General features: G+C 38.9%; 1 protein-coding gene across 9 annotated transcripts in view; it reads right to left on the bottom strand.

Annotated features, from left to right (window-relative positions):
• TCAF1 (TRPM8 channel associated factor 1) overlaps positions 1-23,033 on the bottom strand; it is a 50,777-nt gene extending 27,744 nt beyond the window's left edge. For 2 of the 9 annotated variants that reach the window (XM_031665059.1, XM_003896772.4), the window contains exon 1: positions 22,766-23,033. The gene's annotated coding sequence lies outside the window, so the exon portion shown is untranslated. Of the gene's footprint in view, positions 1-2,971; positions 3,146-3,783; positions 4,523-6,530; positions 8,017-22,765 lie in introns of those variants that run through there. The other 7 variants (XM_003896773.4, XM_009204071.3, XM_017957260.3 and 4 more) reach the window with 6 other exon arrangements.
• Positions 23,034-24,384: the final 1,351 nt, after the last annotated feature.

Below are 24,384 nucleotides of genomic sequence, written 5' to 3'. Positions count from 1 at the left end.
CCATGTTATTTACTCTCAAAGCTCCATCTTAGTCTCTAGGGACAATCTACTGCCTTCCGGTGTGGACTGCCTGCAGAGCTGGCCACCCCCTGGCTTCTCCTGCCTTTTCTCCTGCTGCCTGTCTCCCTGCAGCATCCAGTCGCCAGGTGCCCCTGGACATGCCCTGCTTTCATTTTAGATGATCTTCCCATTCTCTTTCCATTCCGTTCCCTCTCCCAAATCTTTCTATCTATGGAAATACTATCCTTCCAAGAGCAGATATGGCACAGAAAAGAAAATTTAAATGGCCACTTCTGTGGAAGAGATGCTCAATCTCACTAGTAGTCAAGTAATGGAAAATATATTGTGTGTTGCTCATAATATTGTCAAAAAAGACAATACTCCTTTCTAGGAGAAAGTGGAGGAGGAGAAGGGGAAGAAAATGAAGATGAAGATGACAAAGGTGGCTAATAAGGTTTAATATTTGAAAGGCTAATAATGTTCAATACTGAAAGACCATCACAATCTGCAGGAATGATGGAGAATGTCTGCACTCTTTTTCAAAAACAATTTTATGGTGCCTACTTGGCTTCAAAGGTGTGCCTATATTTAGACCCAACAACCCTTCTTCTAATAACCCTTCTTACAGAAATAAGGACAGTATCAAAGATATATATACAGGGATGCTTACTGCTACACCAAATTACAAATGGAGATAAATGAAAACCTAGAAGTACAGATAGATAGACTAATGACAAAGAATGTTTCCTAGAACCATTTTTGATTCTTGTGGGTGCAGCATCTCTAACCCAAACCCACACCTATCCAGCTTTCACATAGCCCCCAGATATCCCATTGTACACAGCATAAGACCCTGTAGCACTGCCCCCAGTCATCTACCCATACACACCCCCTAAAGAGTTGCCCATTAGAATCCTTCTCCCTCAGCCTCTGCTGCCTCTAGTGCTGGCACAAGTACAACCAGAACAGAGACCTCACATATCTGTCTCACTAGTTGTTTTCTGAGCTAGTTCAAGGATGAGTTGAATAAATTTTACATCCACCTAGAAGAATGTCCTAGATACATTTTAAGTGAAAATTTCAAGTCACTATGATATGCAGAACATGAAGTCATTTTTGTACGGGCAAAGATAATAATAGTAGTAGTAGTAATTAGTAGCAGTAGTATAATTATTATTAGTAGTAGTAACAACACAATGCTTACCAGGTTCCTGGCATTACTACACGTGATTTCTGTAACTTATTTAATGCTGACAATAAACCTATGAGGTATTTACTATCACTATCCCCATCTTATGGATGGGCAAAACAAAAACTCCAAAATCATAATGCCCAGAGAATTAGTTATTTGCTCAAAATCACACAGGTGGTAAGTGGTGGTGGATCTAGGATTCAAATCCAGGAAACCCAGTGCTGGAGTCCATACTCTCAAGCACCAGGAATACAAAAGTATCTGTTACATACCAGGCTTTATAGGCATTGAAAATCTATGGAGGCCACACTTCAACATAATTACATTGATTACATTAGGAAGAGAGGTGAACCATTCTCTCTGCCTTTATACAAATCTGCATCCTTTAAATTGTATTGCTACTACAATGAGAAACAACACCGAGTTAATACAAATTTAGTCAAAGCATGTAAACACACATTAAAATATTAGATACAGTTTTTACATGATGAGGTAGACTGATCAACTGATCCTGGCTCACTGGACCTAAAAGGTCTTCCTTCATCTCTGATCGTGTTGTGCATCTGCCCACCTATGAATTTGATTTCCTCCTCTACGGGGGTCCCTTGAACTCTGCAGCTGGTTGTGTCCCCACTTTAACCAGCTATCAGTGACTTCATCACTTGATTTTTGAACAAAATGCCCCCTCTTTATGACCGAATCCATATTTGTCCTCCAATCTTGGTAAGCTCAAATGAATAAAACCTGGAAGAAATGTCCTTTTATTTCTCTCCCTAACCCCTCCCATGGTTCCTGCTTGCTTTCTCCTGGGCCCACCTCTGGCCCCTTTTAGCTTGCTGGAAACAAAGCCACCGCCAAAGCAGAAGGTATTAAAGGCACAACCTGTAACTCAGGGAGAGAGCAGAGCTTCCACTCCTACCACAGAGCAGCGCCATGGCTCGTGAACCTGATTTCCCTTTGAGAAATGCGTGGAGGGGCAGGTGGATGGAGGGCCCTGCTGGATGCCGCTCCACCCATATCCCGTATGGCAGTGTGATTTCAAATCCTGAACCTAGAGTAAGTGTGTGAGGCCAGAGTATACATTGTATTCTTTGGATGAATAGATATTCCATGTCTGGATGATTACATGACAGATGAGGGTATAAGGGTAAACCCAGGATCATTTTTTCAGCAAATGGCTAATCTGACCTTGAAAACTGGTTTATATTACAGATATTCAATTCTATGGGTCTTCTCTCCTTCATGCTGTTTTGTTTTTTTTTTTTCTCATGAACCTTCTGTTTCTTTTTCTTTCTACATCCAGTATATTTTCCAAGATATTGGGCTAGTTCAACTCCTTCTTTTGAATTCTGTCCTAGACATTCCCAGCTCAGTCTTATTTATTTTTCACTTAAGATTGTTTAATTCATACATCTGTAAGAGTATATAATACATGTGGAGGGAAATAGATGGTAAAATAACAATAAAACAATCTGAAAAATGAAACTCCCATATACCTACCATTCAGCTTAAAAAATAGACTTTTACCACCATCTTTGAAACCCCTTCTGTGATCCTCCCCATTCAGCCCCTCCACTATCCCCATAGGAGTAGGCAGGGTTGGGGTCTTTGCTTCTTCTAGTCCTCTATTTCTACCTTACCAAACTGCCTACTTAATTCTCGAGTTCCCCGGAGGCTCTGCTTTCACTCCTATTCGCTCACTTCCCTCCCAGGTCACTCAAGAGGATGACATAATTGAGGAGCATAAGCCCAGGAGTGAGAAGACCTGGGTATTATTACCTTTTTAAATGTGGGTGCTGCCTCCCCCCAGCTGTGGATCTGCGTGCCTCAGGGAGTGTTCTATCAAATGCACGGTGTGTGAGAAGGGATGTTCTAAACTCCCAGGGGCTGTCAGCACTCAGCTTGGAGTCTGGCGGGGCTCCACTCTCTTTTCCTCCCAGGCCCAAAGCCAGTCTGCAAAGAGCACAACGGTGACGTCTGAGGAGGGAGAGGGCTGGGGAGTGGGGGCAGCCGGCAGGGAGGAGGGGAGCTCCTCCGTGCGCGTAAACACACACACACACACACACACACACACACACACACACACACGCGAACGCTCACTCCAGTCTCCAGGGGCCAGTGCCAGTGGGGGACAGATCTCAGTCCCGAAGACAGTGTTCACAAAGATCAAAGGGCAGTAGGACAGTAGGCCACAAGCGATGCTCTGTCCCAGCTACCCGCGACCCTGCTCAAGCTCCGGGCATTCTCATCCGACAAAACAGCGGATTAGACGCAGTTCTCTAGGTCAGGCCCTTAGGTAACTCAACCACACAAAGCAAGCACACACAAACATCAGATGTCAGAACCTGGAGGGGAGGAGCAATGCGGCAGGGGGATGCAGGGCCCGAGTGCAGAGGAAAATCACCAGCAGAAACACGGACACAAAGGGGATTCTCTGTCCCCGACTTCAGCACACCCAGACCCACAGCGCGCCGATCGCGCCCCGCACCCCCGCCCCGGCCTCCCGCACCACCCTCCCCAAGCACCCAGGCCGAGTCCACCATCGCTGGCCCCTTCTCCAGCCTGCGAGGCTTTTGGAGAGGGCCACTCACCAGGTTACCCTGCGATTTCCACGGGGGCAGGTGGGAGCGGGCAGAACCTGGCGTAGAGACGGTCGCACAGGGAAGAGGCTTCCCTGTACCACAGTGACTGGGCGACCGAGCCGGGATTTGGGAGCGGGGAGGAGACCGGAGCAGGAGGAGAGGAGGGGTTTCCACGGGAGTCCCCTCCTCCCCACTTCCTCCCAGGCTGGAGTGTGAGCTCGAGAGGGCGGCGCTTGGCGGGGGACAGCGCTTCTTTGTGTCGCCGGCCCTGGTGGCTTGGTATTGCTGCGGCTTAGGGACGCCTGGCGACCCCATCCTGGCAGTGTGGATGGCCGTTTCATTAAAGATATAAACTTCTCTGACTCTACATTAGTAAGGGAAAGGCTGAGCAAATTGTGGGACAAACATTCTGCTTAGTATTATTCAGTTCTTAGTAAACAGCCTGAATCTCCATTTAGTCGGTGAATACACAGTGATATATTGCCAAAGGGAAAATACAAATTGTAGAAATTGTTGAATATGCTTTTGTTTTTATAAGAAAAACAAACCCCGTATATATTTGTATTATGGTGGGGAGAACGCAAGGCTATTTCTACCCCTTAGTATTGTTTAACTTGAGAAATAGGAGAGGTGCAACTTTTTATATAACTCTGCACTGTTTGCAGTTACGTGTTACTTCTGTAATTAAAAATAATATAGTTCAAACAATAGTTAACTAAAATGTATTCTTCGGTGTACAGTTCAAATCGCATTTCTTTCTTTCCTTTTTCCTTTTTTTTTTTCTTTGGAGACGGAGTCTCGCTCTGTCGCCCAGGCTGGAGTGCAGTGGCGCGATCTCCGCTCTCTGCAACCTCCGCCTTCCGAGTTCAAGAGATTCTCCTGCCTCAGTCTCCCAAATAGCTGGGATTACAGGCGCCCGCCATCACGCCTGGCTAATTTTTGTATTTTTGTAGAGACGGGATTTCACCAAGTTGGCCAGGCTGGTCTCAAATTACTGACCTCGAATGATCCACCCGCTTCGGCCTCCCAAAATGTTGGGATTACAGGCGTGAGCCACTGTGACCGCTCCCCATTTCTTTCCTTTCTGATACCAGCTGAGAGCTGCTCCTCTCTCTTGTGTGTGTGGCCACTTCACCGTTCACAGGTGCTGGCTCCAGCATGGGAAATGCAGGGTGGTGACAGGGACCCAGACTAGGTGGACTGGATTCAAATCCCAGAGCTACACTTTACCAACGGTGTGACTTTGGGCAAGTTACCTAATTCCTCAGTGCTATTACCTACACAACGGGGATAAAAAAATCAATACCTATACTAAGCCTTATTATAAGGCTTCAGTTAGGTGAGTTTATGCTTGTAAAGTTCTTGAATCAATGTTTGGTATACGGGCCAAGCGCGGTGGCTCATGCCTGTAATCCTAGCACTTTGGGAGGTCGAGGTGGGCGGATCATGAGGTCAGGAGATCGAGACCATCCTGGCTAACACGGTGAAACCCCGTCTCTACTAAAAATACAAAAAATTAGTCGGGCGTGGTGGCGGCACCTGTAGTCCCAGCTACTCTGGAGGCTGAGGCAGGAGAATGGCGCGAACCCGGGAGGCGGAGCTTGCAGTGAGCTGAGATCGTGCCACTGCACTCCAGCCTGGGCGACAAGCGAGACTCCGCTCAAAAAAAAAAAAAAAAAAAAAGTTTGGTATACGGTAAAACTGGATGAGTGCCTGATAAATATTCAAATCATCCTAAGATTCAATATTTCATATTTCAGGAAAATGCATACCTTTTAATCCTGACTAGGGTTTGAGTCCCAACCCAAGCCATACTCCCTTTCCCCATCTTCCTTCAACTCCTTTTCTCCAAATTGGATCATTAGGAACAAGTCAGCGGCAGGTTTTATGTAAAGGAAATGGCAGGGAGAGAGATCAAGAGAACCTGAATTCAGGATCCTGCCAAGTCACGGGCCACCTGAGAGACAGTGAACACATCTTTTATCTTCTTCAGCGTTCAGATTTTTCAGCTAAATGAGATGGGCTGGTGACTGGCACCCACTAAGTCCCTTCCGGGTCTGCAATGTCAGGACTAACAGCACCACAGGTTAAAACCCTGTAATACTGAATCTCGTGCAAAAATTTTAAATTCAGAACAAAAACGCATATATTGGTTACCTAAAAATACACATTAATTATAAAGGACGAAATATACAAGGGAAGGGATGCAAGCTAACTTACCTCGGAGGATGGGGGCATGAGATTTGGTGGGGGGGAAGAGGTTTTAATTGTTTTATTTCTTAGAAAGAAAGGGGGGTGGAGGAAGAGAGGGAGTGCTGAAGCAAAGGTGATAAAATGTCAGCATATAATAAATCTGTCATATTATCTTCTGTGCGTAGCTTTGAAATATATTTCACAATAAAACATGTTTATAAGGGGCAGACTTGCTGGTTAGGTTCCTGGAGAAGAAATGCAGTACGAAAGAAATAAGAGACGGGTGGAAAGAAGCTGAAACAGAAACAGCAATGGAGAAGCGTAGGGAACCCTCTTTGAAAGACATCTATCTCCCTGGACCCAAAACCCAACGAGTCTCAGGCCCAAAACGCGACCACTTTGGCAGCCCAGCGTGCGCCCCCTCGGCCGCACTCCCCAGGGAGCCCGACCGAGCCTCCTCCTCCCACCCTCACCTCAGCGGACTGCATCGGGAGCCGCCCCTGAATTGATCTGTGTGCCCGGGCCTGCTCTAGTCCCAGAAACCAGCTTTGGACGAGACTCACCCTTTCGTCCAGCAATTTCCACACCGGGCTACTTCGGAGTAGGGGAGTCTTCCACAGAGGTGGGGGAAGGCGCCGGGGCAGACGCCTTGGGGATTTGCAAATTGGTAGTGAAGTGGCTGGGAAGAGGCGTGTGGGGGGAGGTGGGCTGCAGTGCAGACTGTGGCGGTGGGAGCGTCCCCGGGAGCTGATTGGCTGCCGCGGGTGGGGGCGGAGCTTGGCCGCCGCCCCCGGACCGCTGAGGCCCCGCTTTGTGTCAGTTTCTACCTCAAGATGCAGCCCCAGATCCGGGATAGAGGCCCAGGCGCCCGCCCCGAGGGTGCGGCAGGACCATTTGTTTCAAAGTAAATCGTTGAGACTATTAACAAGGGAGCGATAGATAAATAATGACGATCTCTATATAAAATAATATGCAACTATTTCCAAGGATGGGTTAAACCTACTTACATATTGCCTCTATCTATACATATATGTTTATATACTATTTTTAAAATAAACATTTAACATAGTAAAAAACGTTCCATTTTGTGTAAAACAACTTCAAAACTGTTCATATGTACTTATATAAACACAGAAATTGTATGGAAGATAGACTACTTGAACCAGTTACTTCAAACAGGAAAGTGGATTACTTGTTATTTTTTTCTTGATACACCTCATTAGCGTTTCAACAGTCACACGTATTATTTTGTAATAAAAATAAATTTAATCAACTAAAACACGACATGAAATATCCTCGCACAAGCGGCTGGCAGCGGCTTCTCAACAAGTATGATTTCTCTCTGTGGAAAGGGTTCTTGAACTTTGTTCCTAATTCTGATCCATGTTATTTGAGTGGAACAGGAGACCTTACCATGGAACCAGGAACTGGCTTTATGCCTGACCAGGTCCTGCACTCGCATCTGCTTATCTAACCTGGAGAGCTCAGCTGTAAAACCTGGAGTCTCTTTTTATGGCTGGTCCCCAGGGACCCAGGGAGATTTGGATGGCCCCTGTCCTGTCTCCAGATTCCTCACCCCTCACTGCCCTGGCTCCTGTTTGCTGGGTACCTAAGGAAGGGTTGTCCTGGGACCAAACTGTTCTCAGGAAGAGACCATCACAAAGCCTTCTCCCCTACTACAAAAGTGTAGTGTCCAGAGTGGACCTTCCAGGGGAACGTGGCTTCAGAGGTGAAGAGGACGAGGTACGACATCCCGTATAAATTAACGGTTTCATTTCAACTGCACCAACTAGAGGAAGCATAGGTTAAGAACTGTATTTTATTCTTTCTATTCCCCCACTTCACCTAGATCACAAACAGGTGCTTTGTAATGTCCACTGGATGGATGGATGAAATGGAGTAAGAAAATTAGAATCATTCCTCAACAAAACAAACAGCAGCCTAACGCACAAAATGGATCAAACTACAAACTTCTTGTGCTGTAAGTTTTCTCCTTCCTTCATGCTCTTCTGTTTTAATGCTTTCTCAAATTTTACTTTTTTTTTTTTTTTTTTGAGACAGGGTCTTGTGCTGGAGTGCAATGGAGCGAGGCTCACAGCAACCTCCACCTCTCAGGTCAATGGATCCGCCCACCTCAGCCTCCCCAGTAGTTGGGACTACAGATGCCTGTGCCATCATGTCCAGGGAGTTTTTTGTTTTTTGTTTTTTGTTTTTAGAGATGGGGTCTCACTTTGTTGCCCAGGCTGGTCTTGAAGTCCTGGGCTCAAGTGATCCTCCTGCTTCCCCTCCCAAAGTACTGGGATTACAGGTATAAGCCACCCTGTCTGGCTGCTTCCTCAAATTTTGAGCTGGTTCCATCTCCTCTTTCTCAGTCTCAGACACCACATTACAAGCTCAATTTTAAATTCTGGATCCTTTCTTATTTCTACTTCCCCTTGAGTTTGTTTTCCTTTCTAATGTTCTGCTTGGAGTAGCTCTGAGTAATGAAGACTGCCATGAAATCCTGAAAGTATTCAAATAATTTTTGAGATACTAAGTTTGGTAAATATTCCACAACATGTGAATAAACGAACAACTAAAAATCCATATTAAAAATATGCAATTCTTTAAAATGAGCTCGATTCATACCTTGAGAAATTGTCTTAATGTACATTTTCAGCAATAAAAGTATGACGCTACTTTTTGCAGGGAAAAAAACTGTAATTGCGTGTTTATGTTTACCTAAGCACAGAAAACATAAGGACAAATTTCGCTGCTTCACGAAGTGGGGGAGGGTTGAGCAGTAATTTTTTTCTTTAGACACTTTGTATTTTGAAAATGTTACAAGTATCATTTTGAAACGCAAAATAAGACTATTCAGTAATACCACTCTTAGGTGTGCACCCAATATACACATTTTTACTGAAGGACAATGGAATCCTCAAAGCATCACCATCCAATATAGTCTAAAACTGGAAACTACTCAAATCCTACCCTCCCTGCCTTCTCAGCTCTAATCCACCCTGCTCTCTATCAGCTGGGTACCATCAACAGTAGAATGTTTAAATAAATTGTGGCATATTCACAATGAAATATGGTACAGCAATGAGAATGAATGATTTGCATTTTTCACAATATAGCTGAATCTCACCAACATATTGTAGTGAACTAAGCCAGAAACAAGAGAGTACATACTATATTGTTATATTTACATAAATATAAAAACAGGTGAAACTAATATTTGATACTAAGACTCAGAATAATATTTACTCTTGGGCCAGGTAGTGACTAGAGAGGAACACAAAGGAGACTTCTGGGTCACTGGTAATGTTCTCTTAATCAATTTAGGTGCTGGCCCAAGGTCGTGTTCAGTTTGTAAAAATGTATCAAGCTGTACATTTATGATATACTGATATATAACCACACATGCAAATATCTAACTTTAATAAGGTGCTAAAAATAATGTTTTAGTTCTAGAAATGTAGATAAATGTCCCAAAACATACTACTGATGCAAACAACATATATACACAAAATATTATAAATTCATCACTGAGATGATATTAAAGAGTACACAAAGCCAGAAACAAACTAAAAGCAGGAAAAATTGAAGGAAGCAAGCATGAAAGCTGGCTGCCACCACAATGCTTCCACAAAACCCTGGAGAATGTATGGGGAGTGACTCTATGGGGTTTCCAGCCTAGGACATTACGACCAAGCTCACATAAAGAATGTAATTTAAAGTGACATCCCGGCACAAAGCTCAGACACCAAAGGGGTGTTCCAACAGGGTAAAGGTAAATAGTAAGTAAATTCGTATCACACAAGAAATCAATGCAATTTGCTTATCTTGACCCTGCTGAAAGATGAAGGGGAGAAAGATCAATGAGAATGAATAACCACAAACCAGTTTTCCATGTAGGTTTGCAATATTAATTCATGCTATGTCTGTGGATTGAAAAACCCTAAGCAAATAATTTGAGGTGGTCCCAATTTGCTAATGTATTCAATTGGAAGATGCACACGCATATCTTTTCTAGAGAAATTTAACTTTAATGTGTCTAGAAATAATTTCTAGGACAAAAATTCACACAAAAGGAGAAGCTCACATTAATAATTTTTAAAATCACATAACACTCAGGAAATAAAGCACAATGAAAGAGAGCCATTACAAACAAGAGAATCAGAAACAGGCATGAATTACTAGTCACAGAATATAGAATAGCTATGTTTTGTACATTTGAAAAATAAAATAGAAACTAGAAACTTGAACAGAAAATAATTGTATTTATAAAAAGAATCAAATAAAACTAGAAATAAAAAATAATTGAAATAAAATAATTCAAAAAAATTATTGAAGAGACTAAATAGAAGATTAAAGTTGAAGAAAGAATTACCGAGCTGGATCTGGAGTAGAGGAAATTATCCATAATTTAGTCTAAAATCGAAAAAATGATGGAAAATATGAAAAAGGATAGATGACATAGAGCGTATAGTGAGAAGACCTAAGACACATCTGATCTGAGGTTCAAAGAGATGGAACAGAAAGATTGTGGGAGAGCTATTATTGAAATAAAAGATTGAATTTTCCAGAGATCTTGAAAGACACCAATCCTCAGATCCAGGGAGTCTAACAAATCCTAAAATGATAAAAAGAAATACTCATCTAAATATTTGTAGTGAATCAAAGAAGAGAAGACACCAAAGACATCTCAATTGGTTCAGCTTACACAATTCTGACTGAAAAATGAAAGTTGAGCAAATTCTCCACTTGAGGGGATGCATCAAGATCAGCTGCAGAAAAGAGAAGAACTTTCAATGGAGATTTTAAACAAGTAAGATCAAGATTCTGAAGCATATCCTCAAAGAACTGTAACAGGAGAGGAAACATGGCTTTACCAGTGTGATCCTGAAGACAAAGCAGAATCAAAGCAATGGCTACCAAGAGGCAGAAGTGGTCCAGTCAAAGCAAAAGCAGATTGGTCAAAAGCAAAGGCCATGGCGACAGTTTTTTGAGATGCTCGAGGTGTTTTGCTTGTTGACTTTCTGGAAGACCAAAGAATGATAACATCTGCTTATTACTGTAGTGCTCTGAGAAAGCCAGCCATAGCTTTAGCAGGAAAACACCCATGAAAGCTTCACCAAACAGTCCTCCTCAACCATGGCAATGACTTTGCCCATTCCTCTCATCAAGTAAGGGCAATTTTGAAAGAGTTTCAATGGGGAATCACTAGGCATCCACCTTAGAATCCTGATTTGGCTCCTTCTGACTTTTGTTTCCTTATCTTAAAAAATCTGTGAAGGGCACTCATTTTTCTTTAGTTAATAATGTAAAAAGACTGTATCTACATGGCTAAATTCCCAGACCTTCAGTTTCTTAGTGAGGAATGAAATTGCTTTTATCACTGCTTATAAAAGTGTCTTGAACTTGAAAGGGCTTATGTTGAGGCAACATTTTTTTTTTTAATTGTTTAATTCCATTTTTTCCACAAACTTCTTGAAATTCCCTCATATCTTTGGAACAATCCTCCCATTGGAAACAATAATAAAAGCTTAACAAAATATAGGAAACAACTGAAGACTCGGAAAAGTAAACAACATAAACAGGACAAGAGGACTATAATCCTTGATGAACACAAAACAGGACATGAGTTGTATATTTGCTATGGCTTTTTACTTTGGGACATTTTCCATTTTACAGTGCAGGGTTACTGAGGCTGAACAGGAAGTGTCAGTCTTACTGGTTCAAGACTATCAAACCAGGTGGAGCTCAAAGGGCAAAGTTTCAGACATGAAGAAACCAGACAAGTTAATATAAAATTTTATATATGAATTCCCCTAATGTCACTGGCTTATTCCTAAGCTATACATGCAAGAGGAGAGACCTCAGGGCTACTTGTAGGAAATAGTGGCCAAAAAGCTAAACATTTGAGCAGTCATTTCAGTGGTTATATTGTTCTGAGAAAAGCAATGGAGTTTATGCCCCAACAAAAAGAAAGGTTCTTATAAACACTCCATGATTTCAGTTGACACATAAGAAAATCCCTGACATATGAAGAAGAAGCATATCTTATGGTTTAAGGACTATGTTCTTGGAGAAAGATCAAACCTTAAATGGGCTAGTCCTAACAAAGCCTAAAACTAATCTTTGATAGCATCAAAGTAATCTGCTGGTACTTTATCTGCCCACTTCCCCAAAAAATCCCCTTGAAAGAAAATAACATCAACCAAAACCTTAATATTTTTTCATCCACAATATTCTGCATTCAATCAAAAATTAAGAAAGAGGTTAAAAAACAGAATAAATTGCCAATAACTCAAGAGAACAGAAAACAGACATGGGCATAAGTGGTTCAAAGCAACTGGGATAAATATGTTAAGAAATTCTATAGAAACAAGGCTGTGGAATTTCAGCATAGAAATAAAACTCATAAAAAAGTAAAATAAAAAATTAAAAAAGAAAAATAATAATTAAAATTGGTACTTGATAGATTGCTTTAATAGCATATTAAACACAAAAGACCAGAGAATTCATGAAGTATAGCAAAGGTAAGTAGAAAGTATTTATACATAAGAGCAAAGAAAACATGATATACAAAGAGATCAAAAGATACAGAAAGAGTGTAACAGGATTACAAGACAGGGTGAAAAGTTGTGATATATGAGTAATCAGAGTCCCAGAAGGAAAGGAGAGAGATAATAAAACAAGCAAAATGTTATTAATTAATGATTTGAAAAATATCAAACCACAAGCTGAAGAAACTTTACGTTTCCCAAGCAGAATAAACAGAAAGAAAATTACATTCAGACACATCACATTCAAACTGCTGAAAACCAAAATCATAGAGAAAATCTGAAAAGCTGCCAGAGATAAAGGATACTTCTCATTTAAATGAACAAAAAATACAGCTAAGTTTTCAAAACAACGATGAAAATGAGAACACAACAGAATTCCTAAAAGCAGAAAAAGAAAAATCTGCCAACCTAAAATTCTATACATAAGAAAAATATTCCCCCCAAATAAAGGCAATGAAAAGATAATTTTAGATATACCAAAGCTGAAAGAATGTATTCCCAGCAGAATATAACAACTAAAACTATTTTTTCATGATTAAGGACAATTATTCCTCATAGAAGCACAGTGCTTTAGGAATTAATAGAGAACACTGAAAAGAGTAAATACACAGGCAAATATAAATGAATACTGACTGTTTAAACAAATATAATTCCTTATGGAATATAGAAGCATATTAAAAAAAACAGAAATCAGTACAGCTGCAAGATGGAGATAAACTTTTAAAATTTTACATTGAGAGTACACAGAAGTAATAATTTAAAGTAGGTCATAACAAATCAGTAAGGTGAACTGTAATATCTCAAGTAACCAATAAAATAATAAAAAATTTATAATTCAAAATATAGAAGAAAAATTAATAGAAGGTGTTGAATTCAAAAGAAATCAAGAAAAGAGAAAATAAGAAAGAAGAGATTGGACAAAGAGAAAACTGTGCAAATTGGTAGACTTGAACCCAATTTTTTTTTTTTTTTTTTTTTTGAGACGGAGTGTCGCTCTGTTGCCAGGCTAGAGTGCAGTGGTACGATCTTGGCTCACTGCAACCTTGCTTAAACCCAATTTTTATAGATTGCATGTTTGTGTCCCTCTAAAATTTGTATGTTGAAATTCTAACCCCCAGTGGAATGGTATTAGGAAGTGGGCCTTTGGGAGGTAATTAGATGTAGGTAATTAGTGTGAAACACTCATGATGGGATTAGTATCTTTCTAAGAACAGAAAGTGACTAGAGCTCCCTCTCTTGGCCATGTGAAAATACAGTGAGAAAGGTAGCTGTCTATAAGCTAGGAGGCCAGCCCTCACCAGACATAAAATCTGCTGGTTTATCTTTAAATGTCTTTTGTTTAACTACCAGTCTATCACATTTGTGTCACAGCAGCCTGAAACGACTAAGATACCAACTATGTAAATAATTATACTAAATATAAATGGATTAAAAAATCCAATTAGAAAAAGAGCTCATCATAGAAGAGAAATATTGAAAGTAAAAGGATGGAAAAAGGTATACCATGCAAGCGTTAACCAAAAGAAAGCTAGTATGGCTAGATGTACAATGGGCAAAGTAAACATTACTGTCAACAAGTGTTACTATAGATATAAAACACATTTCATAATGATAAAAGGATCAATTCAGTACAGCAATACAAAAATTTTAAATTTGTATCCTTAATAATGTAACTTCAAAATTTATAAAGCAAAGTTGACAATAATAAAAGAAGTAACAGACAAGTCCACAAGCATAATTGAAGATTTAAGTACATCTTTCTCAGTAATCTGATAAAACATGTGCATAAAAAATCAGTAAGGATATACAGGATTTGAATGCCATAATTAACAAATTTGACCCTGTTGACACATATGGTACATATACACCCACCAACAACAGAATATAATTGATTTTTAGTGTATGTCAAACATTTTCTCAAATAAAATATATATTGGCATGAAGCAAGTCTCAAGAAACTCAAAAAGGTGTAGAATATATTCTCTGATCTGAATGGAATTAAACCAGAAATCAATAACCCTAATTTAATTAGGAAATTCCCATGTTTGGAAATTAAGGAGTACACTTCTGAACACCCCTAAGGTCAGAGAAGAAATCACAATAGAAATTAGAAAATATTTTAACTAAATAATAATTAAAATACAATTTATCAAAATTTGTGGGAGGCAGCAAGAGCAATTACTTAATAAAGGAAAACTATATAGCTCTAAACGCCTACATTAGTAAAAGGGAAAGACTGAAAGTAAACTATTTCAAAATATTAGAAAAAGAACAACAAATTTGAAGTAAATCAAAGAATATAATAAACATAAAAGCAAGAATCAAATTCAAAAATATTTAGAAATTCAGTAAAACCAAAAGTTGGTTTTAATGAACCAAACTAAGAATGATCAATAAAGAGACACAGAGAGCGAATCCATTATAATTATCAGGGGATGTTATTACAATCCCAAAAGACATTAAAAATATAAAAAAGTGCTATTATAAGTAACCATATGCCAATAAATTTAACAAATTCAGATGAATTTTCAAATTCCTTAAACAACATAATTTATCCAAAACGGCAAGAAGAAACAGAAAATATAAATAATCCTATACATCAAAAAAATGTAGTCCAAAATCAAAACATTCCGCAAAAAAGTTTGGGCCCAAAAGGATTTTTATGGTGAATTTTCCTAAACACTTGAGAAAAATATAATACTAATATTCTAAAACTTCTTCCAGAGAATAGTAAACAAAGAAAGAAATCCTTCCCAACTCATTTTTATTACAAAATCACATAAGTACATTACAAGAACAAAAAGTTAGAGACGAATATTACTCAATGAACATAGATTCAAAAAGTCTAATGATGTGAAAGGCCTTTCAATAAGTAATTCTTGATCGATTGGATGTCTGTATAAAAACCAATGAACCCTAACCCATACCTCATATCATATACAAAAATAATCTGATATAAATTATAAAACAAAATGTGAATGACAGAACTATTAAGCATAGGGAATCTTTTTGTGACCTAGAGGTAGGCAAAATTCTCTTCAATATAACTCAAGTCCTAAGCATAAATGTTTGGGTTTATTAACAAAAAAAATTAGATATTATAAAAATTAAATAAAGAGGTTCTTTTTATTAAAAGACATAATTGCCAATGTGAAAAGGCAAGTCAAAGATTGGAAGAGGATATTTGCAAATTGCTGATACAAGAAAAAATGTATATGCCTATCCAGAATATAATTTAACACACTCACAAAATTGATTTAAAAAAGAAACTATCCGCTTATCCCCAAATGGACAAAATACATCTACAGATGCACCACAAAATATGGTATTCAAATGGCCAGTAAGCACACAAAAGGTGCTTAATATAATTAGTCATCAAAGCAATGCAAATTAAAACCATAATAAGGTACCTATATCCATTCCAGGTGGCTAAAATTAATTATAGTGACAATATCAAATGGTGATGAGGATCTGGAGCTGATGGAACTTATATATATTTCTGATGGGAGTGTAAACTGATACAGCTATGTGGCTAAACTGACATTACTTAGGTTGATTAGATGTATGTTCATGAAAAGTAAGTTTTTATGTCTACCAAAGATATGTTCAAATTAGATTTATTTGTAATAGTCAAAAACTGGAAAAAATAAATGTCCATCAACAGTAGAATGGTTAAATAATTATATAATACTATAGAAAAAAGTACTGCTATATGCCACTATAGGGAAGAATCTTCATCGAACTAATCCTGCATAAAACAAACACAAAAGGATACCTATTTATGACTCAATTTATGTGAAGATCAAGATTGGACCAATATATCATGACAGAGTTCTGAACAGTGGTTATTTCTGAGAGTGAAAATTACCTGGAGTAGGGAAAAACAAAGTCTTCCGAAGTGCTGTAAATATTCTATATCTTGATCTGACCATACACATATTTAAAATTTATTGAGCTGTACACTTAATATTTGTGAACCTTACTCTACGTTATAACTCGGGCTTTTTTTGTAAAAAGAAAAATCTATAAACACACACTGGTAAACACATATTTAATACACTGATGGTATTAAATAACGATCAACATTTGATACTTGCAGGGTAAGAGACAAAGTACTAAGGATCAATTTACTTAAGTATGCTAAATTAAATCTGTTATAAAACTAGTTAAACATCTTAAAAAATAGGAATTATATGGGTTAAATATATCATAAAATTAAAACATCAGAACTAAAACATGTAACGTCCAAATAATAGAAAGGAAAAAATGGGCAAACAAAGAAAGACAGAAGAAAAGGTGGGGAGAGGAAGAAAAAAGAAACATAAAAGGCAAGAAAAATAAAAAGCAAATAATAAGACGGTAGAAATAAATCTAACTGTATTACTAGTCACAATAAATACACATGAATTATTCAATGACAAGTTATAAATTGTCAAACAATATTTTAAAAATCCAGACTTTAAAAAAATCCAAGTTTACTACATATATACTTAAAACATAGATTCAGAAGATTTAGAGCCAAATTATAAGAGAGATAAATGAGGTAAAAACCAAAGAAACCTTGATTTGATCTTTGAAAAAAAAAATAGGATTTTAAAACAAAAAACATGAATAGGTATCATAATATAAGGTCCCTACATTATAAAATGTTCAATTTACAACAACTCACTGATAACATAGCCTCAAAATATATGAAGCAAAAATATATAGATTAATGAGCAATTGTCAAATCCACCATCATAGTGAGAATATTTAACATACCTATTTCTGTAATTGATGATTCAAGCAAATAAAAAATTAAAGATATGTAAGACTGGGTTGTATAATTAAAAGTTGTTTTAAACATATACACAGAACATCATGTAATTACAGACGACACATTCTTTTTACGCACACAAAGAAAACTTACTGGGTTTTAAAGCTAGCTTCAGTGAATTTAAAAGAATTGGTACCATGCAATCTCTGACTACGATATAAATTAGGCAACTACAGCTACAAGATAACAAAAGAAACTTCAAATGGCCAAATGGAATTTAAAAGGTACTTATCTAAAAAATTCATGTCCCAAAGAAGAGACTATAAGGAAAATTATAATTAAAGCTACATGATCAAAAATAATCATATCAAAACTTGTAAGATGTAGCTAAAAAGTAGTGACAGAATTTATAGCTTTAAAAACTTACATATGAAGAAAAGCTCAACATTAATGAGCTAAGCATATAAAAGCTTAGAAAATAAATCATAGAAAAAATTCCAAGAAAGAAGGAAGAAATAATAAAATAAGTAAAAATATGAAAAAGACATAAAGCTTTTATGTTGCTGTTTGAACAACTAATAAAGTAGACCAAGTTCTGGAAAAAATAAAACAAAAAGAGAAAGAAAATATACACATACTAATAATAAAAAAGTGGCCATATCAATAGATAATGGAAAGATTTATAAACAGAATAAGAGGATATTATAAACAATTTTATTGATCTTGAATATATATATTCATGTATATACATTTGACCCTTGAACAATGCAGGTTTGAACTGCCTTGGTCCACTTATATCTGGATTTTCTTCTATCTCTGCCACCCCAGAGACAGCAACACCAATCCCTCCCCTTCCTCCTCATCCTCAGCCCACTCAATGAGAAGATGACAAGGAAGACCTTCATGATGATTCACTTTTACTTAATGAACGAGAAATATGTTTCTCTTCCTTATGATTTTCTTAATAACATTCTCTTTTCTCTGGTTAAGAATATAACATATAAAATATGTGTTAATCAACTGCTTACGTTAACAGTAAGACTTCCACTCACCAGTAGGCTATTAGTATTGAGTTTTAGAGGACTCAAAAGTTATATACAAATTTTCAATTCTGACGGAGGTCAGTATCCCAACTACTGCATTCTTCAATGGTCAAATGTATTTTTATATATTGAATAAACACATACATATATGTATACTAATACACTCATGTATATGTGAAATTGTTACATATCTTGGAAAATACAATTTACCACTACTGACTCCATAGGGAAACCTAAGTAGTTCTATAATCATTAAAATCTTCTGACAAAAAACACTCCAAACACAGATGATTTTACAGGTGATTCAAGGAAATATTCAAGGACCAGATAATCCCAATCTTGCACAAATTCTTCCAAAGAATAGCATAAGGGAGAATACTATTCATATTATTTTATGATAATACCAACATCAGAAAAGGATAGTACAGAAAAGTATAATTACATGCCAATCTTAAATCACACATATAAATATAAATATCCAATGTTTACCTTTGTAGCTATATCCACATACAGAAGTTACTACATATTTACCAGGAAAGGTTTATTCCAAGAATACAAAATTGGTTTAATATCAGAAATTAAATACTATACTATGTTCTTAATATAGTTAAAGGAAAAAAGTATATATATTCTCAACAGCTACAGGAAAACCATTTGAAAAAACATCCATTTATAATAAAAGTGCTTATCAAAAGAAGAACAGAACTTTCTTATCATGGGGAAGATGTTTACAAAGTAACTATAGCAAATGCCATTTTTAAGTTGATATAGTGAAATATTTCTCTTTATTATCTTAAGGACAAAACAAGATGCCCTTTACTACTTTCATTCAACAGTGTACTGGAGCTCCTAGTCATTGTCATAAGACAGAAAAAAGAAATTAAAGGTATAAGAATTGGAAAGGAATAAACAAAATTATCATTATTTTCAGATGATTGCCTATGTTGCAAATCTGAAAGAAGCTACAGGTAAATTTAGAATTATTAATTTTCAAGTTTGATTGATATATAATATATAAAAGGCAACTGAATTTCTGTATGCCAGCAACAATAAGCTACAAAATATAACTTTTACAAAAGGAAATACTTACAATAGCAGTAAAAATATAACGTGCCTAGAAATTTAACAAAAACTGAGCCAAAAGAAAACAATAAAAAATAGTACAAAACATTGAAGATGACATAAATAGTGTCATAAACCATGATCATTGAGGAAGAGAGCCAATGTCTTAGAAGTAATTTCTTCCCAAAATGATTTATAGAGCGCAATGGTTTGAATGTGTCCCTCAAAAAGCAGGTGTTGGAAACTTAATCCCCAATGTAACCGTGTTGAGAGGGGGGCTTAATGAGAGGCCATCAGGCCATGACGGCAGAGTGTATGAATTAATGCCGTCACTACGGGAGTGAGTTCATTATAAAAGGCGGCGTTCACCCTCCTTTTACTTTCTTTCGCCCTTTTTCTGCCTTTATGCCATGGAATGACACAGTAAGAAGGCTCCTGCCAGATGCCAGCCAGTCAATCTTGGACTTCCCAGCCTCCAGAACTGTGAGCTGATAAATTTCAGTTTCTTACACATTACTCAGTCTCAGGTATTTTGCTACAGTAGCGCAAAACAGACTAAGACACAGAGTTGATCCAATATCAATCAGAATTCCAGCAGGTTTATTTGCTTGTTTGTTTCTTGTTTTGGAGAACTTGATAAGTTTATTTAAATATTTATATGGAAGGTCAAAGGTCCAAGTAAAACTAAAACACTCTTAACGAAGAAAAAACAGGTGATAGGACTTTTCCTACCAAATTTCAAGGCTTTTAATAAAACTATAGTGGTTAAAAATTATTAGTATTGAGGCAGAGTTAGACAAATAGAAAATAAGAATGGGCTTAAAACAAATTCATGCTTATATGGAAATCCTGATTCATGCAAATCACTGGTGCTGGGGCAAGTGATTATCCATATGGAATAAACAACATAAAAATCAGTTTCCATGTGAATTAAGTCTAACAGCCAAAGGCAAAACCATAACACTTTTAGAAAACGATACACTAAAATTAATCTATGATCTTGAGAAAATAATTATCAAACAAGACAAGCTATAAAAGAAAGTACTACTAACTTGAAATTAAATTCAAAACTTAGATTCATTGATAGAGACAGAGAAAGAAACCGACATAAAGACAGAGAAAAAAAAACCTCAAAAGCAATTCGGAAAGATGTCTGTGGCATATATAGCTAACAATTATTGTTTAGTACCCAGATTATATAAAGAAAGCATTCCAATGAGTCAATAAAAAAGGTAAACAATCCAATATAAAAATGAATACGAGACAGGAATCAAAATTTCACAAAGAGCACAAAAACTGATCAACATATAAAAAGACAGCCAATCTCATTAGTTATGGGAAAATGCTAATTAAAATCACAGTGAAATGTTATTTCATACCTGCCAGACTGACAAAAAATGAAATTTTACAAGACCAAGCTATGGCAAGTATGTAGAGCAACAAACGTTCATCCACTGCTGGAGGGAGTGCAGACTGGTTTAACACTTTGGAAACAGTTTAGAAATGACCTAATAAAATTGAATATACATAAATCTTATAATTCAGCAATTCTACTCCCAGCTGTATACTCCAGGGAAGCTCCCACGCAAGTGTACTTGAATATTAGAGGACGTGGCCAGGCTTTAAAGTGGCCCCAATAATCCCTGCCTCCACGTGTTCATGTCCTTGTATCACCCCCTTCCCTTCAGTGTGAGATGGACCTAGGGACTCACTTCTAATGGATAAAAAATGGCAAAAATAATGGAATGTCGCTTCTAAGGTTACAAAAAGAATCTGACTTCTGTCTTCTCTTTTTCTCTGTGGGAGCCTTCACTCTGGGGGGAGTAAGCTGCCATGTTGCAACCATTCTTTACACAGAGGCCCATGTGGCAAAGAACTGATGTATCCAGCCAGGGTCAGTGAGGCCAATCGGCCTGCCAGCAATCATGTGAGTAAGCCTGAGAGAGGTCCTCGACCCTACACCTAGCCTTGAAATGACTGAGGCCCAGTCAATACCTTGATTGTTGATACAGCCTGTGAGAGACCCTGAGTCAGAGACTCCCAGCTAAGCCCCTCCTGGATTCCTGATCACAGAAACTGTAAGATAGGAGGTAACATGATTTATTTTGCTTGTTCGCTTTGGTTTGAAGCTGCTAAGTGTTGGGGTAATTTGTTACATAGCTTATAGATAATTCATACACCTCCAAAACTAGAAACAATCCAATGTCCATCAGCAGTAGAATGGATAAATTATGTACATTTACACCATAAACGACGAAAATGGAAGGAAGCATGAAAGATGAATCTATAAAACTTAGGAATACGTACAGGATAATGTCATTGATATAAAAGTACAAAATTGAGAAAGCAAACACATATGTTTTAGGAATACACACACAAATATGGTAAAACTAAAAAGAAAAGCAAGGGAATCATTAAGACAAAAATCACGAAAGATGTCACATCTCAGAGAAGGGAGGAGAATGGGCATCAGTTTGGACTCATGGGCTTCTAAGGTACTGTGGCACCCTATTTCTTGACCCAAGGAGATGGTCAGGCATTCGTTTCATTATTTTTTAGACCATTCTGAGATGTTTCATGTACTTTTTATTAAACATTTTAAAAACCAAGTATTGAAACCAATTCATCAACAAATCACTAGTTTGGAGGATGAAAGTGATGGACCGATGGTTGGCTGGTCAGCTAGACAGACACATTATGTCCTTTATGTCTAGTTCGAGCTGTACTTCTTCTAAATTTCCATGATTATCCAATTCGCAAAGATCTTTTTCTCCTGTACTCAAGGCCTTCTTCCGTTGCAGGTTGGGCCAAACCAGCGGCCAGCTGTCGGCTGATTACCAGCGAACTGTATCATCCAGCACTTGCTGCTTCAGGCCAAATGCATTCCAGACTAACATTCAGCCTGAATCCCCGCGCGGCTCTCACCGCAACCCATCCCCAGGTCCCTTCCCCCACCACAAACCCACACCGAGCCCGTGGGCGCCTAGAGCACTGGGGTGGATAAGAACTTCCACCTGGGCTTAACAGAGACAAGCTAGCCTAGAAGAATGCAAGCCCCCAGCAGGCGAGATCAAATCGCCTCGAGGGTGCCTGCCAGCTCAGATCTAGATCTTAATGGCTTCTTGCGGAGCAAAAAACAAATCCTACGAAAATAGGAAGGGTCATCGCCTCCCGCCCAGCAGAGGGCGTAACAATGCGGCGAGATGAAATAGGGACCGAGCTGCAGAGAAAAATCATCAACGGGGTAGAGAGACTAAGGAAGGGATCCTCGGTGGAACGGCTCTATCACCTGGGGGAGCGCGGAGAGGCCGCAGTCTACGCCCGGCCCTCCCCAGACGCTCAGCATCGCACCCCGCGCACCGCTCCCCGCCCCGGACACTAACCCGGAGCCCAGGCCTCGGTCACCGCGGGCCTCTCCTGGTCCAGAGTCTACGCTGAACCCCACTCACTGTTTGCCCCGCTGTTCCCTGCAGCGCGGGTTCGGGGCAGTAGGAACCTGCTAGGAGCGGCAGGCGGTTGTTCCCAGGAGGAAGCAGCTTCTCTGCCCAGGAGGCACAGGGCGGCGGGCCCGAGACTGCAGGATGTGGAAAACCGTAGGCGGAGACTGCGGGGGCGGGGGGTGGCAAGGAGGTGCCGTCCCGGGAGCTGATTGGTCGATTCGCACGGGGGCGGGGCTTGGGCGTTGCCGCCCCACCCCTAGACATCAGAGGCCCTGCCCCCAGATGTGGCTCCGAATCCCGGATGCAGGCCTAGGCGCCCGCCCAGGAATATAGGGAGTAAATTGTTGAAAACAAAACAAAAGTGAGACTATTTCTGAACAAGTGAGGGCCTTGATAAATAGCGAGAGATGTTTATATAAAATAATACACTACTGTTTTTAAGGACGAGTAAAATCTATCGGTTCTAGATATATTTTTTAATTAAAAAAGCAAGTTGTATTAAAATTGAGAGTAGGATCTCTTTCTTTCTTAATTTCCTTTTTTTTTTTTTCTTCGGGGGCTCGGTCTGGTTCTGCCACCCAGGCTGGAGTGCAGTGGTGCAGTCATAGCTCACTGCAGCCTCAACCTCCCAGGCTCAAGCGATCCTTCCACCTCCTCAGTGGCTGGGACCACAAGTGCTCCGCCACCGCGCCCAGCTAAGTTTTTGATTTTTTGTTAGAGAGGGGGTTTTACGTTGTTGCCCAGGCTGGTCTCGAACACCAGGGCTCAAGTGATCCTCCTGCCTCGGCATCCCAAAGTGCTGGGATAGCAGGCCTGAGCCACCGCACCAGCTTTAGCATTAAATTCTTGTATGAAGAAGACATGCTGCATGTGCTTATGTAAGAGGCGGGGCTAACGGTGGAGAAATTGTTGATTCTTACTTTCACAACCACTGAATTGGTTTTTTAAAAATCACATACATTGTTTTTATAAGTTTAATAAAACAGTAAGGCGTTCAGAATGTTACTAACCAATCAATAGATGACAGATATTGAGCATGAGGGAGGAAACAAAGAAAGGAGTAGCAGGGAAAAAGCCTGGACTTTGAAGCCACCACATCCCCTGCTTAAAAGCTGGGGAGTATATTCATTGCTAAGGCTGCTGTGATAAATTACCACACATTTAGTGGCTTAAAACAACACAGATTTACTACATCTTCCAGAACTATAGGTCAGAAGTCCAGCACAGGTCTTACTGGACTATCATCCTGGTGTAGGCAGGGATGCGTTTCTCTCTGCAGGATCTAGGGGCAAATCTATTTTCCTTGCTTTTCCCAGCTTCCAGAGGCTGCCTGCATTCCCTGGCTTGCAGCCCTTTCCTTCATCTTCAAAGTCAGCAATTTCATGGCTCCAGCCTCTGCTTCTGTGTCACATCTCCTTCTCCGAGTCTCCTGCTTCCCTCTTTCACTTTGAAAGACCCTGTGATTACATTGGACCTATCTGTTAATCTAGATAATTTCCCATCTCAGGGTCAGCTAATCAGCAGCCTTCCTTCTGTCTGCAACCTTAATTCTCCCTTGCCAT

The sequence above is a fragment of the Papio anubis genome, chromosome 4 (assembly GCF_008728515.1).
Source record: "Papio anubis isolate 15944 chromosome 4, Panubis1.0, whole genome shotgun sequence".
In the NCBI taxonomy this organism is placed as follows: domain Eukaryota; kingdom Metazoa; phylum Chordata; class Mammalia; order Primates; family Cercopithecidae; genus Papio; species Papio anubis.
The sequence above is the reverse complement of the archived record's forward strand: the minus strand, read 5'-3'. Positions and strand labels throughout refer to the sequence as shown.